Source organism: Furipterus horrens, unplaced genomic scaffold (genome assembly GCF_987537825.1).
Source record: "Furipterus horrens unplaced genomic scaffold, mFurHor1.1.pri manual_scaffold_17, whole genome shotgun sequence".
NCBI classification, from domain to species: Eukaryota; Metazoa; Chordata; class Mammalia; order Chiroptera; family Furipteridae; genus Furipterus; species Furipterus horrens.
Window position 1 is genome coordinate 64,078,009 of NW_028327187.1, and position 12,708 is coordinate 64,090,716.

A 12,708-nucleotide genomic window follows, 5' to 3' on the forward strand; every position below is an offset into this window, starting at 1 on the left:
CAATTTTAAGGAAGAAGAACACAGTAGGAGGAATCACAATACCTGATATCAAACTATACTACAAGGCCACGGCAATCAAAACAGTCTGGTACTGTCATAAGAACAGACATATAGATCAATGGAACAGAATAGAGAGCCCAGAAATAAACCCAGGTTTATATGGTCAACTAATATTTGACAAAGGGGGAAAGAACATAAAATGGAGTAAAAAGAGCCTCTTCAACAAATGGAATTGGGAGAACTGGACAGAAAATGCAAAAAAAATGAACCTAGACCACCAACTTATGCCATATACCAGAATAAACTCAAGATAGATCAAAGACTTAAATGTAAGTCGTGGCATCATAAAATTCCTAGATGAAAACAGTCAGGGAAATTTCAGATGTTCCACATAGCAATATATTCACCGATACATCTCCTAAGGCAAGGGAAATAAAGGAAACAATAAACAAATGGGACTACATCAAATTGAAAAGTTTCTGCTCTGCAAAAGAAAACATCAGAAAGATGAAAAGGAAGCCAACCATATGGGAAAACATATTTGCCAACGATACATCAGACAAGTGATTGATCTCCAAAATGTATAAAGAACTCATATGACTCAACACCAAGAAGACAGACAACCTAATTAAAAAATAGGCAAAAAACCTAAACAAACACTTCTCCAAAGAGGACATACAGAGGGTTCATAGGCATATGAAAGAATGCTCAAATCACTAGCCATCAGAGAGATGCAAATAAAAACCACAATGGGATACCACCTCACACCAGTCAGAATGGCCATCATCAACAAATCAACAATCTGTGCTGGTGAGGATGTGGAGAAAAGGGATCCCGGTTGCACTGCTGGTGGGAATGGAGACTGGTCCAGCCACTATGGAAAACAGTTTGGAACTTCCTCAAAAAACTAAAAATGGAACTGCCTTTTGAACCAGCAATTTCATTGCTAGGATTATATCCCAAGAATCCTGAAACACCAATTTAAAAGAACTTATGCACCCCTATGTTCATAGCAGCGCTATTTACAAAAGCCAAGTGCTGGAAACAACCTAAGTGCCCATCTGTAGATGAGTGGATCAAAAAACTGTGGTACATTTACACAATGGAGTTCTATGTAGCAGAAAGAAAGAAGGAACTTCTACCATTTGCAACAACATGGATGGAACCAGAGAGAATTATGCTTAGTGAAATAAGTCAGGCAACAAAGAAAAATACTGTATGCTATCACCTACTACATTAGAGTAATGAACAATACAAACAAATGAGAAAAATTGAACCAGAGGTATGTAAACAAGGAGTAGATTAACAGGGACAAGGGGGGAGTGGGTAGGGAGAATAGGGGAAAAGAACGGGAAGGATCTAGTCAAAGAACATGTATAAATGACCCATGGACATGAACAACTGGGTGGGGACTGACTGTGGGAGAATGGGATGGCAGGCTGCAGGGAAGTAAGAGGGAAAAAAGTGGGACAAATGTAAGAGAAAAACCAACAAACAAATTTTTACTGGGGGGAAAAAAGAAAATATAAAGAATGAAAATGCAATTCTAGTGAATACTAGAAGGGCAAGGATTTTCCTTCACACTGTATGTTTTTCTCCCTACCTGATCCCTCCAGAATTTGGCACTCTGAAGAAGTAAGTAATGGCATAAGATTCTTTGCATAAAACTAATAAGACCAGTTGTTAATTCAGGTTTTGTTGACCAAGATTTTGACTGGAATGTCATGCCTAAAGGAGACACGCTTGGGCTCTGGTTGTCACCAAAAAGCCCTGAGGAAGTAAGATTGACTTTAAAAGATTATAAAAGCCCACGAGAAAAAAAGGCCTGGTACCTAGGTTTGTTGTGCCGTCCATGGCATTCTTTCCAGGGAAGGAATGAGGGTTGCTTTCCTGAAAGATGGCTAGAAGGGAACTTAGGACACAACAGAAAACCTGAAGGACTTGGAAAAGACAGGTGTTTACAGGCAAGGCTGAATGCCAGGTATGTGGCTCAGCTTCTGTGCCCTGAAGGGCAGGCTGAAGGTCACCCTAAATGTTTCTTGTGTAAGTTCCCGCAAAGCAGACTTAAAGATCATAAGTGATCATTTGCTGCTCTTGTTGTGTTTATGCAAATGAACGGGATAAATTAAAAATGGACCTAATGCAGTCCCTTTAATGACAAGGAGGGTAATCTTAAAGAGAAAAATAGTGATTCAAGGAAAATCACAATTTTCAGTGGTAGACTGTAAAGTAGTGGAGCTAACGGTCTTTAAAGTTTCTTTTCATTTATATGTTAAACTATGTCTGTAGCATCATCAAAGATGCTTAATTTACAGGGAAGAAGAATGTCAAATGCCTTGCAACTGGATGTCTTTTCAATAAGACAGTCTTACAGATTTAGAGACTGGTTTGTGGGTTATATTTCATAAATTATCATGTGTTTTCTGTTTTCATAGGGCATAAGCCTATGATCTCATTACCTGCGTTATTGTCTGTATGTATAGGCCTCACTTAATCGTGTCTGCATTGCTGCCTCCTGAGACTCAACGGTTTGGCTGAACTAAGTGGCTGGATTGTTGAAGAATGGGGTGGTCTTTGGGCTTTACTTTAAAACTGGTTTATCTTTTGTACTCTAATGGTTTGGAAAGAACGGGCCTAGAAGTCTGAGAAGGGGGAAACCTAAAATATTCCCCTCAGCCCAAACTTAGTGGCCAAAAGTGTTTTGAACAGCATGACGTGCCTAGCACACCTTCTTCCAAAGAAACCCTTTTTTTCCCTAATGTGGGACATTGAAAAATTAATCCCTGCCTTTTGTCATCTAGTGGTTATGGATTGGATGATTTCTTTTAACCCTGTTACCAAATCTGTTACCCCCAGAATACAACAAGGATGCCAGCCTATTAAACATGCACACTGTTCTCCAGGGACAGCCAACCAACCTGGAGTCTGCAAGATCCTTCCCCATGTGGCAAGACCACCCTCCCCTCCATTTCCCTACTCTGACTAGGGATTTCTGGACCCAAAGGTAGTTAGGACAATGACCATGATGAGCTTGAAGCAGCTAGAGGAGCACAAGACTGTCGCCCATTGTCCTCTATAAGATTATAAAGGGTCTTAAGTCTGAGAGGAGGGCACTGTTATTTTTTATGGTTATAAAAAATTAATTATTTTTAAAAATAATATTAATGTAGGAAAGGGAGAAGCCAGAGAACTTTTATGCACAATCCATGGGCATGGACTGAAGGATGGGGTTGCTGGGGTAGGGGGTGTGGGGCAGAGGGGAGCAAAGGGGAGAAGGTTGGAACTATTGTAACAATATAATCAATAAAATATACTAAAAAAAACCTTTACCTCAACTTTAATTGCTCTTTACAACTGCTATAGTTTTCTTAGTGGTGGTATAACACCCTCCTTAACTTCTGGTTTCTTCCAACAAATAATTGTTCATGTCTACTAAAAACTGGTCCACTAATCTTTTCATTCATTTAGTAATTCAACAAACATTTATTAAGTAACTTTTATGTGGCTCATACAATCATAAACACCAGGAATAAAGAAATAAATGTGGCATAAACACTTTAAAAATTACAACCCTAATAGGTATGGCAGATATATATATATAGAAATACAGATTTATTTATTTATTTATTTATAAAAACAGGGAGAGAACGGAAAACACATCCCTAATTTGATATTTTTATTTCAATACAATAAAATCTCCTTTTCATCACTCTGTAACACATTGACCTCTTGTTTTGACTTATTTATGTGTATCCCTAGGAAATTCCTTATGCCAGTCATCTGTCTAGGAAACAAAAAAGATTACTAAACCAGGGCCTACTATTGCCAGGATGGTGCAGGCAGAAAAGTAGAAGTGACCTGATGAAACCTGTTGGCAGTGATGTGTATTTGATGGAAAAAGATCAGCCCTGAGATTTCTATTTACTCCAAGATAGGGCAAAAGTATTTTATTTTTGTGGAACCAGAGTTTATTCTTGTATTATTATTTATTAATTATTGTATTATTTTCCATATGAACAACTGTAAACCTACTTTTTCCATACCCTGTATTTATTAGTGCGCAGTGAGTTCTGGTTGCTGATTCTGCCCCCGCTCACTCACCTATAGTTTTGCTGATGAGTATAGCTAAGTAAAGAAGAGATGGGAAAGGAGAAAAACTCTTTTTTTTAAAGTATATTTTATTGATTATGCTGTTACAGTAGTTCCAATTGTTTTCCCTTTGCTCCCCTCTGCCCAGTAGCCTTCTTTCATCCAGTAATCCTGCCCTCCTTATTTCATGTCCATGAGTCATGCATATAAGTTCTTCGGCTTCACCCTTTCTTATATTATTCTTAACTTCCCCCTGTCTATTTTGTACCAACTGATTATGCTTCTTAATCTCTGCACCATATACCCATTTCTCCCCCTCCCTCCTCCCAGCTGATAACCCTCTAAATGATCCCCATACCTATGGTTCTGTTCCTATTCTGGTTTGCTTAGTTGGATTTTGTTTTTATTTTTTAGATTCAGTTGTTGATAGTTGTGAGTTTGTTGTGATTTTAGTGTTCATAGTTTTGATCTTCTTTTTCTTAAGTAAGTCTCTTTGACATTTCATATAATAACGACTTGGTGATGATGAACTTCTTTAGCTTTACCTTGTCTGGGAAGTACTTCATCTGCCCTTCCATTCCAAATGATACCCTTGCTGGATAGAGTAATCCTGGTTGCAGTTTGCCTTTCATCACATTGAATACTGCATGCCAGTCTCTTCCTGCCTGCAAAGTGTCCTCTGAGAAATCAGCTGATAGTCCTATAGGCACCCACCTGTAGGCGACTCTCTGCCTCTCGCTTGCTCCTCCCAGGACTCTCTATCTTTCACCTTTGGCATCTCAATCATGATGCATCCTGGTGTGGTCCCCTTTGGGTCCAGCTGACCCGGGACCCTCCATGCTTCCCAGACCTGTATGTCCATTTCCTTCACAAAATTTGGGAAGTTTTCTTCGTTTTTTTCAATTCTTGCTCCCTCATTCTGCACTGGTTGACTGTTTTTTTCTTCCTTATGTTCAACTCATTGATTTGAACCCCAGTTTCCTTCCCTTCACCATTGGTTTCATGTGGGTTTTCCTTCGTTTCACTTACCATAGCCTTCACTTCTTTTCTTATACATTTGCCATACTCAAGCATATCTGCCAAGCCTGTGAGCATCTTTTTCACCAGTGTTTTGTATTCTGCGTCTGTTAAGTTGTCTATCTCCTCATCTGTTAGGTTGGCTATCTCCTCGTTGCTTAGTTCTCCCACTGGAATCTTGATCCGTTCCCCCTTTTGTGCCATACTCCTCTGTCTCCTCATTTTGACAGGTTCCTGTGTTTGTTTGCCTTCGCATCCCAGGTAGAGCTGTTGCTCCAGTCTGGATGAGTATTTCTTCTTTATATCTTTGTTTGCTGGACTTCCATGAAGTTTGATTTTCTGGAACTTCTGGTTCCTTCTAGTTTTGAGATAGTTGTATTTCTTCTTAGTTGTGGAGGGAGACACAGCATGTCTGTCTACACCTCCATTTTAGCCAGAAGTCTCAAGAAAAACTCTTTTAATATTAAGGTATTTTGTGGTCTAATAGATGGAATGATATATAATCAGTATGCATTGGTTGGCATCTGTTTTGATTGTTTATTATTTCAATATCATCCTAGGTCTTGGTACCAAATTTATTATATAAAGTACACAGAGAATTGAAAGACAATATGACATAAACACCAGTGGAATATTATTTAGCCGTTAAAAAGAAAGAAATCCTGCTATATATGACAACATGAGTGAACATGGAGGACCTTAGGCTAAGTGAATAAACCATACCAAGAAGTACAAATACTGCATGACTGTACTTATATCAAGTATCTAAAATAGTCAAACTCACAGAAACAGAGCAGAACGGTCATTAGGAGGGGCTGGTAGGAGTGGGAAGAGCTGTTGTTAAATGGGTATAAAGTTTCAGTTATACAAGATGAATAAGTTCTAGAGATATGTTGTACAATGTAGATAACAATATTGTGTTGTGAACTTAAAAGTTGGTTAACAGGATAGGTCTCATGTTAAGTGTTCTTACTGCAATTTTTTTTAAAAAGGAAATTAAACATTTAAAGAACTGTTCCCCTGAATAAGAGAATTTGAATTTCAAAAATTATGTCACCTTTGAGACTCAATCAGGCAGGAGCTAACTTCTGAAAAAGTCTTTAAGGATAAAGAGAAGTTAGACTTGCAAAGGGGGGCTGGAGGGATTTCCAGACAGGGAGGACACACTCATTAATAAGAAAAAGCATGACTGTGGTTGAAGAGAAAAAGTATGAGATGAGATCAAAATGTCCTCAAATCTGAAATTATAGCTGGTCTTTTTTTTTTTGGCTGGGTACAGTGAACTTTATTGGTGGTGCATGACAATGCAGGGCTCCCTAAGCCCCTCCTCCCTTTAGGGGGGTCTAAGATGAAAGCTGGAGTTCAGGAGATATTCAGTGTGTTGGGGGATTGATTAGGGTCAAGGACTCTCCAGCAGCTGAGGGACCCTCTTCCTATCACTGGTGCTGGTGGCCCAGAGGGTTCTTAACTCCTTGGAGGCCATTTGAACCATAAGGTCCACCACCCTATTGCTGTAGCCAATGAGCATGACAAAGTGGTCTTTGAGGACAATGCCAGCCCCAGCATCAAAGATGAATTGGGTATCACTGTTAAAGTGAGACAGCCTGGTGATCAGGATAGCCCAGGGTGCCCTTGAGGGAGCCTTCTGATGCCTGCTTCACTACCTTCTTGACATCATTGTATTTGGCAGCTTTCTCCAGATGGCAGGCCAGATCTACAACTGAACCATTGGGGATGGGGGCATGGAAGGCCATGCCAATGAGCTTCCCATTCAGCTCAGGGATGACCTTTCCCACAGGCTTGGGAGCACCAGTAGAAGCAGGGATGATGTTCTGGGCAGCCCCTCTGCCATCACGCCAGTTTCCCAAAGGGGCCATCCATGGTCTTCTGTGTGGCAGTGGCCATGAGTCCCTCTATGATGCTAAAGTTGTCATGGGTGACCTTGGCCAGGGGAGCCATGCAGTTGGTGGTGCAGGAGGCATTGCTGACAATCTTGAGCGAGTGTCATACTTGTCATGATTTACACTCATCACAAACATGGGGGAATCCACAGAAGGGGCAGATATGATGACCCTCCTGGCTCCACTGTTGAAGTGGGCCCCAGCCTTCTCCAAGGTAGTGAAGACATCAGTAGACTCCACAACATATTCAGTACCAGCATCACCCCATTTGATGCTGGTGGGATCTCGCTCCTGGAAGATGAAAGTGGACTTTCCATTGATGATAAGCTTCCCATTCTCATCCTTGACTGTACCTTTGAACTTGCCATGAGTAGAATCATACTGGGAGTTATAGACCATGTAGTTGAGGTCAATGAAGGGATCACTGATGGCAACAATATCCATTTTGCGAGAGTAAAAAGCAGCCCTGGTGACCAGGTGCCCAATACAACCACATCCATTCACTCCAACTTTCACCATGATGTCTCAAGGTTGAGGCTGGCACTGAACTTGGAGACATGGCTGTCTGTTGAAAAGGAAGAGTGGAGAGCCTATACCTGGTCTTGTATGGCATGTTATGGAATTTGGACTGTATCCTGACAACCATGAAGTGCCATTTAAAGACTTATAGAAGGCGTCTTTTCACTAAGTGAGTGATGAAAGTGAAGAAGGAATCCCCTGCCTCTTCCAAAGCTGAAGCCAAAGCAAAGGCTTTAAAGGCAAAGGAAGTAGTGCTGAAAGGTACTTGCATGACGCCAACCCTCTGATGGCTGAAAACACTGCAGCACCAAAGGCAGACTAAATAACCTCAGAAAAGTGTCCTCAAGAGGAACAAGCTTGATGATGGCATCAGGGCAAACTTGATGATGGCATAGCAGCCAGAGCTGATTTCCAGAGAGGGGAGTTACCTGCAGGCTGAATTAGTCACCAATAGCTAATAATTTAATCAATCATACCTCTGTAATGAAGCCTCCATAAAGACCCAAAAGAATGGAGTTTGGAGAGCTTCCAGGTTGGTGAACCAGAACACACACGTTCATGAGCCATGCAGAGCCTCAAACTCCACAGGAACAGATGTTCCCAGGTTCAGGACCTTGTCCAATGTATCTCTTCATTTGGCTGTTGGTTCCTATCCTTTAATATGCTTTGTACCAAATCAGAAATCTGTTGAATAAACTGGTTTCCTGAGTTCTGTGGATAGCTCTAGCAAATTAATTGAACCCAAAGAGGGGGTCATGGGAACCTCTGATCTATAACCAGACTGTCAGGAGCACAGGTGATAGCCTGGTCTTGTGAGTGGCATCTGAAGTGAGGGCAGTTTTGTGGGACTGAGCACTTAACCTGTGAAATATGTTGCTATCTCCAGGTAGATAGTGTCAGAATTGATTTAATTGTAGCACACAATCTGGTTTCAAGGAAATGCTTGGTGTGGGGAAAAAAGAAAAAATGCATATTGGTACTGAGTACAGAATTGTAGTGTAACGAAAATGTGTAGCCATGAAAGTTGAATTCAGAGTTAGGTGTAGAAGCAGACAACGCCAAGATTGTAGGAGATTCACAGTTCTGATTGTGTATCAGAATAACCTGTGCTAGGGTCCCCATGCAGAGAGATTATGAATAGTAGGTAGAATTCAGGTATATGCACTTAAAAAAATGTTTACAAATGTTTCTAATATGTAAGCTAAATTGGAAATTCCTGAGCTGAAGTTGGATGTGTTACCATACAAACCTTGAATCTTCAGATGACAGCAAATTCTGTAAGAATAGAAAGAAAAGTCTTCACTGAATGTGTAATAGTGAGTAGAGTCAGAGTAAGGGATGGGAAGCACCAGGGACTGTGGCATAGCCAGAGGGCAAGAAGTTCAAAGGAGTAGGGGGTTTTACTGGAGAGTGAAGGATTAACTCAACATCAGATAGCAAGGGGTGAAAGTGAAAATCGAACCTCCCAACACTGACTTCCTTTAAGCTGGTTCACACAGCCTGAAGCTGTTTGCTCATCTCCGGCTTCACCCTTGACATTTCCAAATTTATACTTTACTTTATTCTGTAAAAAAAAAAAAAAAGAAGAAGAAGAGGCTTCAGGAATGTTCTTATTTTCTGAATCTCTATTTTCCACCTTTCAGAGGTCATTGGCATCTTTTAGATATTTCATTCACACTTAGATGATCATAGCTCCTGTGGGGAATAAAGTGAACCCTGCGCACTTGAATCCAGAAATTTAAAAATACAAATTATTTTCAATAAAGTTCAGTAGCACACTCCTTATACCTGGCCTTTAAGATATTTATGTGAAAGATGATTAGGATGGAGTCTTAGATCATTTTTCAGAAAAAAATAAATTCTGTGGAATACAGTGGAGGATTTGGACTAAAGGAATCTCCAAGTGACTGTCTCTAGTAGTAGTAGTAATAGTAGTAGTTGTAATGAAGCATTGCAAATGAATGATGAGCATCAATTATTGTTCATCTAGTATATTTTATTATCTTTTTAATTGCTCTCATTGTAAAAGCAATGCAAACTCCATCTAAAAGTACTGAATAATTCAGAGGTATTTAATGTAAAAGTAAATGTCATCTTTCCATAACACTACTCCCAACACTCCTCCCATAGTGTGTATCTCTGTCCAAAACTTTTCCTTTGCATTTATAAAAACATGTGTATATATGTAACAGAACCCATGGGCTGCTCCAATTGAAACAGAACCCATGGGATCTTCAGTTATTAGGGGCCCAATTGCCCGCCGCCAGAAACATAATTGTCAATACCAGAGTTTGGTGAAAAGAAAAAGAATTGTTTATTTAATGATTGTATAGATTTAATTATTTCCCCTGGCTGGTTTGGCTCAGTGGATTGAGCGTCGGCCTGCGAGCTAAGTGTCGCTGGTTCGATCCTCCAGTCAGGGCACATCAGAGAAGGAAAACTCTGACTCCAAAAAACCTCCGCTGCCTTGCGGCATACCTCTTCAGGGGAAAGGCTAAGGGAGTAAACCCCAACAGAAAATCCGGAGCCGGAGTCCCTAAGGCGGTTTGACGTTGTTGTCAACACCGGCAACTCCTGCGGCGCACCTGAAGCCAAGCTGTATTGACTCCGTCTTTCCCTTGGACCCTTCAGCTGCGAAGAGAGGGGGGGTCTGCTGCATGGGCAACAGCAGACCCTCCATATCACCCTGCCCAGGCTCTGTAGCTTCAGCTTCACTGGAGAGGACACTCCAGCGTCATCACAAGATGTCGATTCAACACGGGAGGAGACAGATACCGTGTCACTCCCGAGTTGGACTGCACAGCCATTCTCGGGGGTGCAGATAGACTCTTAAGAAGCTACACCATCGTCTCTCGAGACGGACGGCTGCCGACGACGGAGATTTAATTATTTGCAGACTTTTGCCATTAAGTTTTATTTTCTTTAAAACACCCACAAACACATAGTTCTGCCTCCCCCTACCAAAGCAGATTAGTTTTAGAAGTCAAGAGATATAGTCTTCCTACTTCCCAGACACAATTCAGCTTTACTGGCAGCTCCCAATCATTCGATCCTGATTGGGGAGGTTTTGCCTGTGTTGTGGTGCCCTCCAGCTCTTAATGCAGAACCGCGTGGAGTTCCCAGCCTCCTTGTAAACCTCATGGAGTTCTCCCTTTCCTTTCCAAAGCTGCATGGTGTTCTCCTAGCCAAAATGTCTGCCGCCTATTTTTAAATCCCTGACGTAGTGGGTGTGGTACCCATTTCTGACAATTCACATAACCTTGTGTAGGCTCTGTGTGCTCTTTCTGCACCATTTCATGGTCAAAACCCCTCACATCTCTTGGGGCCTTGGAAGAACCAAAGCTATTTTCATAACAGACACTAAGCTACTAGCCATAGTCACTCAAAGGCATCTTAAAAGCTGTTCCCTTTTCCCCATTCCCCAACCCACAGATTCTGGGGATTTTTGGAGACCCCCACTCTGCAACATATATGTAGAATGGGGCAAAAGTAGGTTTACAGTTTATATGGAAAATAATACAAGAATTAATAAATAATACAAGAATAAGCTCTGTGTTTTGCACTCATAACTGTAAACTCAGTTTTGCCCACCCATCTATGTATTACGCATTTTTCTACAACTTTTCTTTCTGTTAGCAATATATCAGAAATATCTTTCTATATTAATACATATGGATCAACCTCATTCTTTTTGGCATCTGATAGCATTTCATAGTATGAATGCACAATGTTTTTAAATGTATGTCCTTTTTTCGGATGTTTGTTTCAAGTTTCTTTGTTTTATGAAAATAATTCTTCCATAAACTTTCTTGTGCACATATTTTTGTGTGCATGTGTTCATATTTCCATAGCATGTCTTCCTAAAGGAAGAATTGCTAGATCAAAGGATATGCATACTTAAAATCCTTATAGACTATTGTCTCTCTCATCCTTCAAAAAATGTACATATCCACAAATATCTAGTGTTCATTTCCCCCCACTCTCTTGTTAGGCATGTGTATTATCAGTCTTTTTCATTTTACAAACTAGCTTCTTCTTTTTATTTGCATTTCTTTGATTTTAAGTAAGGCATTTTAAAACTTCAAACAACCCTATTTATTGGCAACATCTCTTTTCCTTGAATTTCCTCTTCACATACATTAACCTAGGGGAGGATTGCCTCTTCTTAATGATTTGTAGGAGTTCTTTACATATTGTGGCTATGAACTCTTTGTCTATTAGGTTTATTAAACATATTTTCTCCAAATACAATACCTGTCTTTTAACTTTATTTAGAATGCCTTTTATAATACAGAAAGAATTATTTTAATTTTCATGTATTCGCATATATCTATTTCTTCCTTTATGGCTTCTGGCTTTTATGTTCTGCTTAAGAAAGACTTTCCACAGTCAAGATTATTTTAAGGATAGATATTCTTTTATATTTTCTTTGAATGTATTATTACAGATAGAGTTGCCCAGTGTGTGGAATCTGAGATGAAATTTCACCTTTTGTGTATTTATTAGGGAATTCTTTTGGGACCAATACCCATGGGAAATGGAGGTCAAGTAAGCAAAAATGGTCAGAAGAAGCTAAGCTGCCATGCTAGGCCAATGGCAATGTCAGCCCCCCTCATGGGCCGCTCTGGGGCTAGAATGGCTCTTCAAAATTTTCTTGAATTGTGCTGAGATGGCCAGGCTTATATATTCCTGCCTTTTATCAGTCACTGGATGTGGGTTGTCCTGGGAAGAGATATGAACCTGGATTAGGCATCTCTTTGCAGCTGAGGTAATTACTAAAGGGGCCAACAACTGAAGACTGTCTACTGACAACACTCAGCAACTGTGACAGTAAAGCCTTCACTGAACAGAGTTTAGGCAGAACTTCATAGTGTCTACCACATATATGAATGGTTTATAGTCTTTAATCCATCTGAAACTTATTTTTATATATGATATAGGGTAGACAGAGGTTTTGTTTTTCCTATTTAAATTTATAGTCAATTCTTCCAACATTTGCTTGATAGTTCATTGTTTCTCATTAAACTTTTAAGTCATTTTTAAAAGACTCAGTCAAAACACTCATTAATTTGAAATCTACTTGTTTGGTGTTTGTGATTACTCAGATACAGGGTGGGGATCTCCTATTAAGTTAGAGGAAAATAATTGTCTTAGTTTATAATAGAGTTAGGAAGGAGTCCCC

General features: G+C 40.1%; 1 pseudogene; it reads right to left on the reverse strand.

The window, feature by feature from the left end:
• Positions 1–6,505: 6,505 nt before the first annotated feature.
• On the reverse strand, positions 6,506–7,526 carry LOC149991135 (glyceraldehyde-3-phosphate dehydrogenase pseudogene; annotated as a pseudogene).
• Between the last annotated feature and the right edge of the window lie 5,182 nt (positions 7,527–12,708).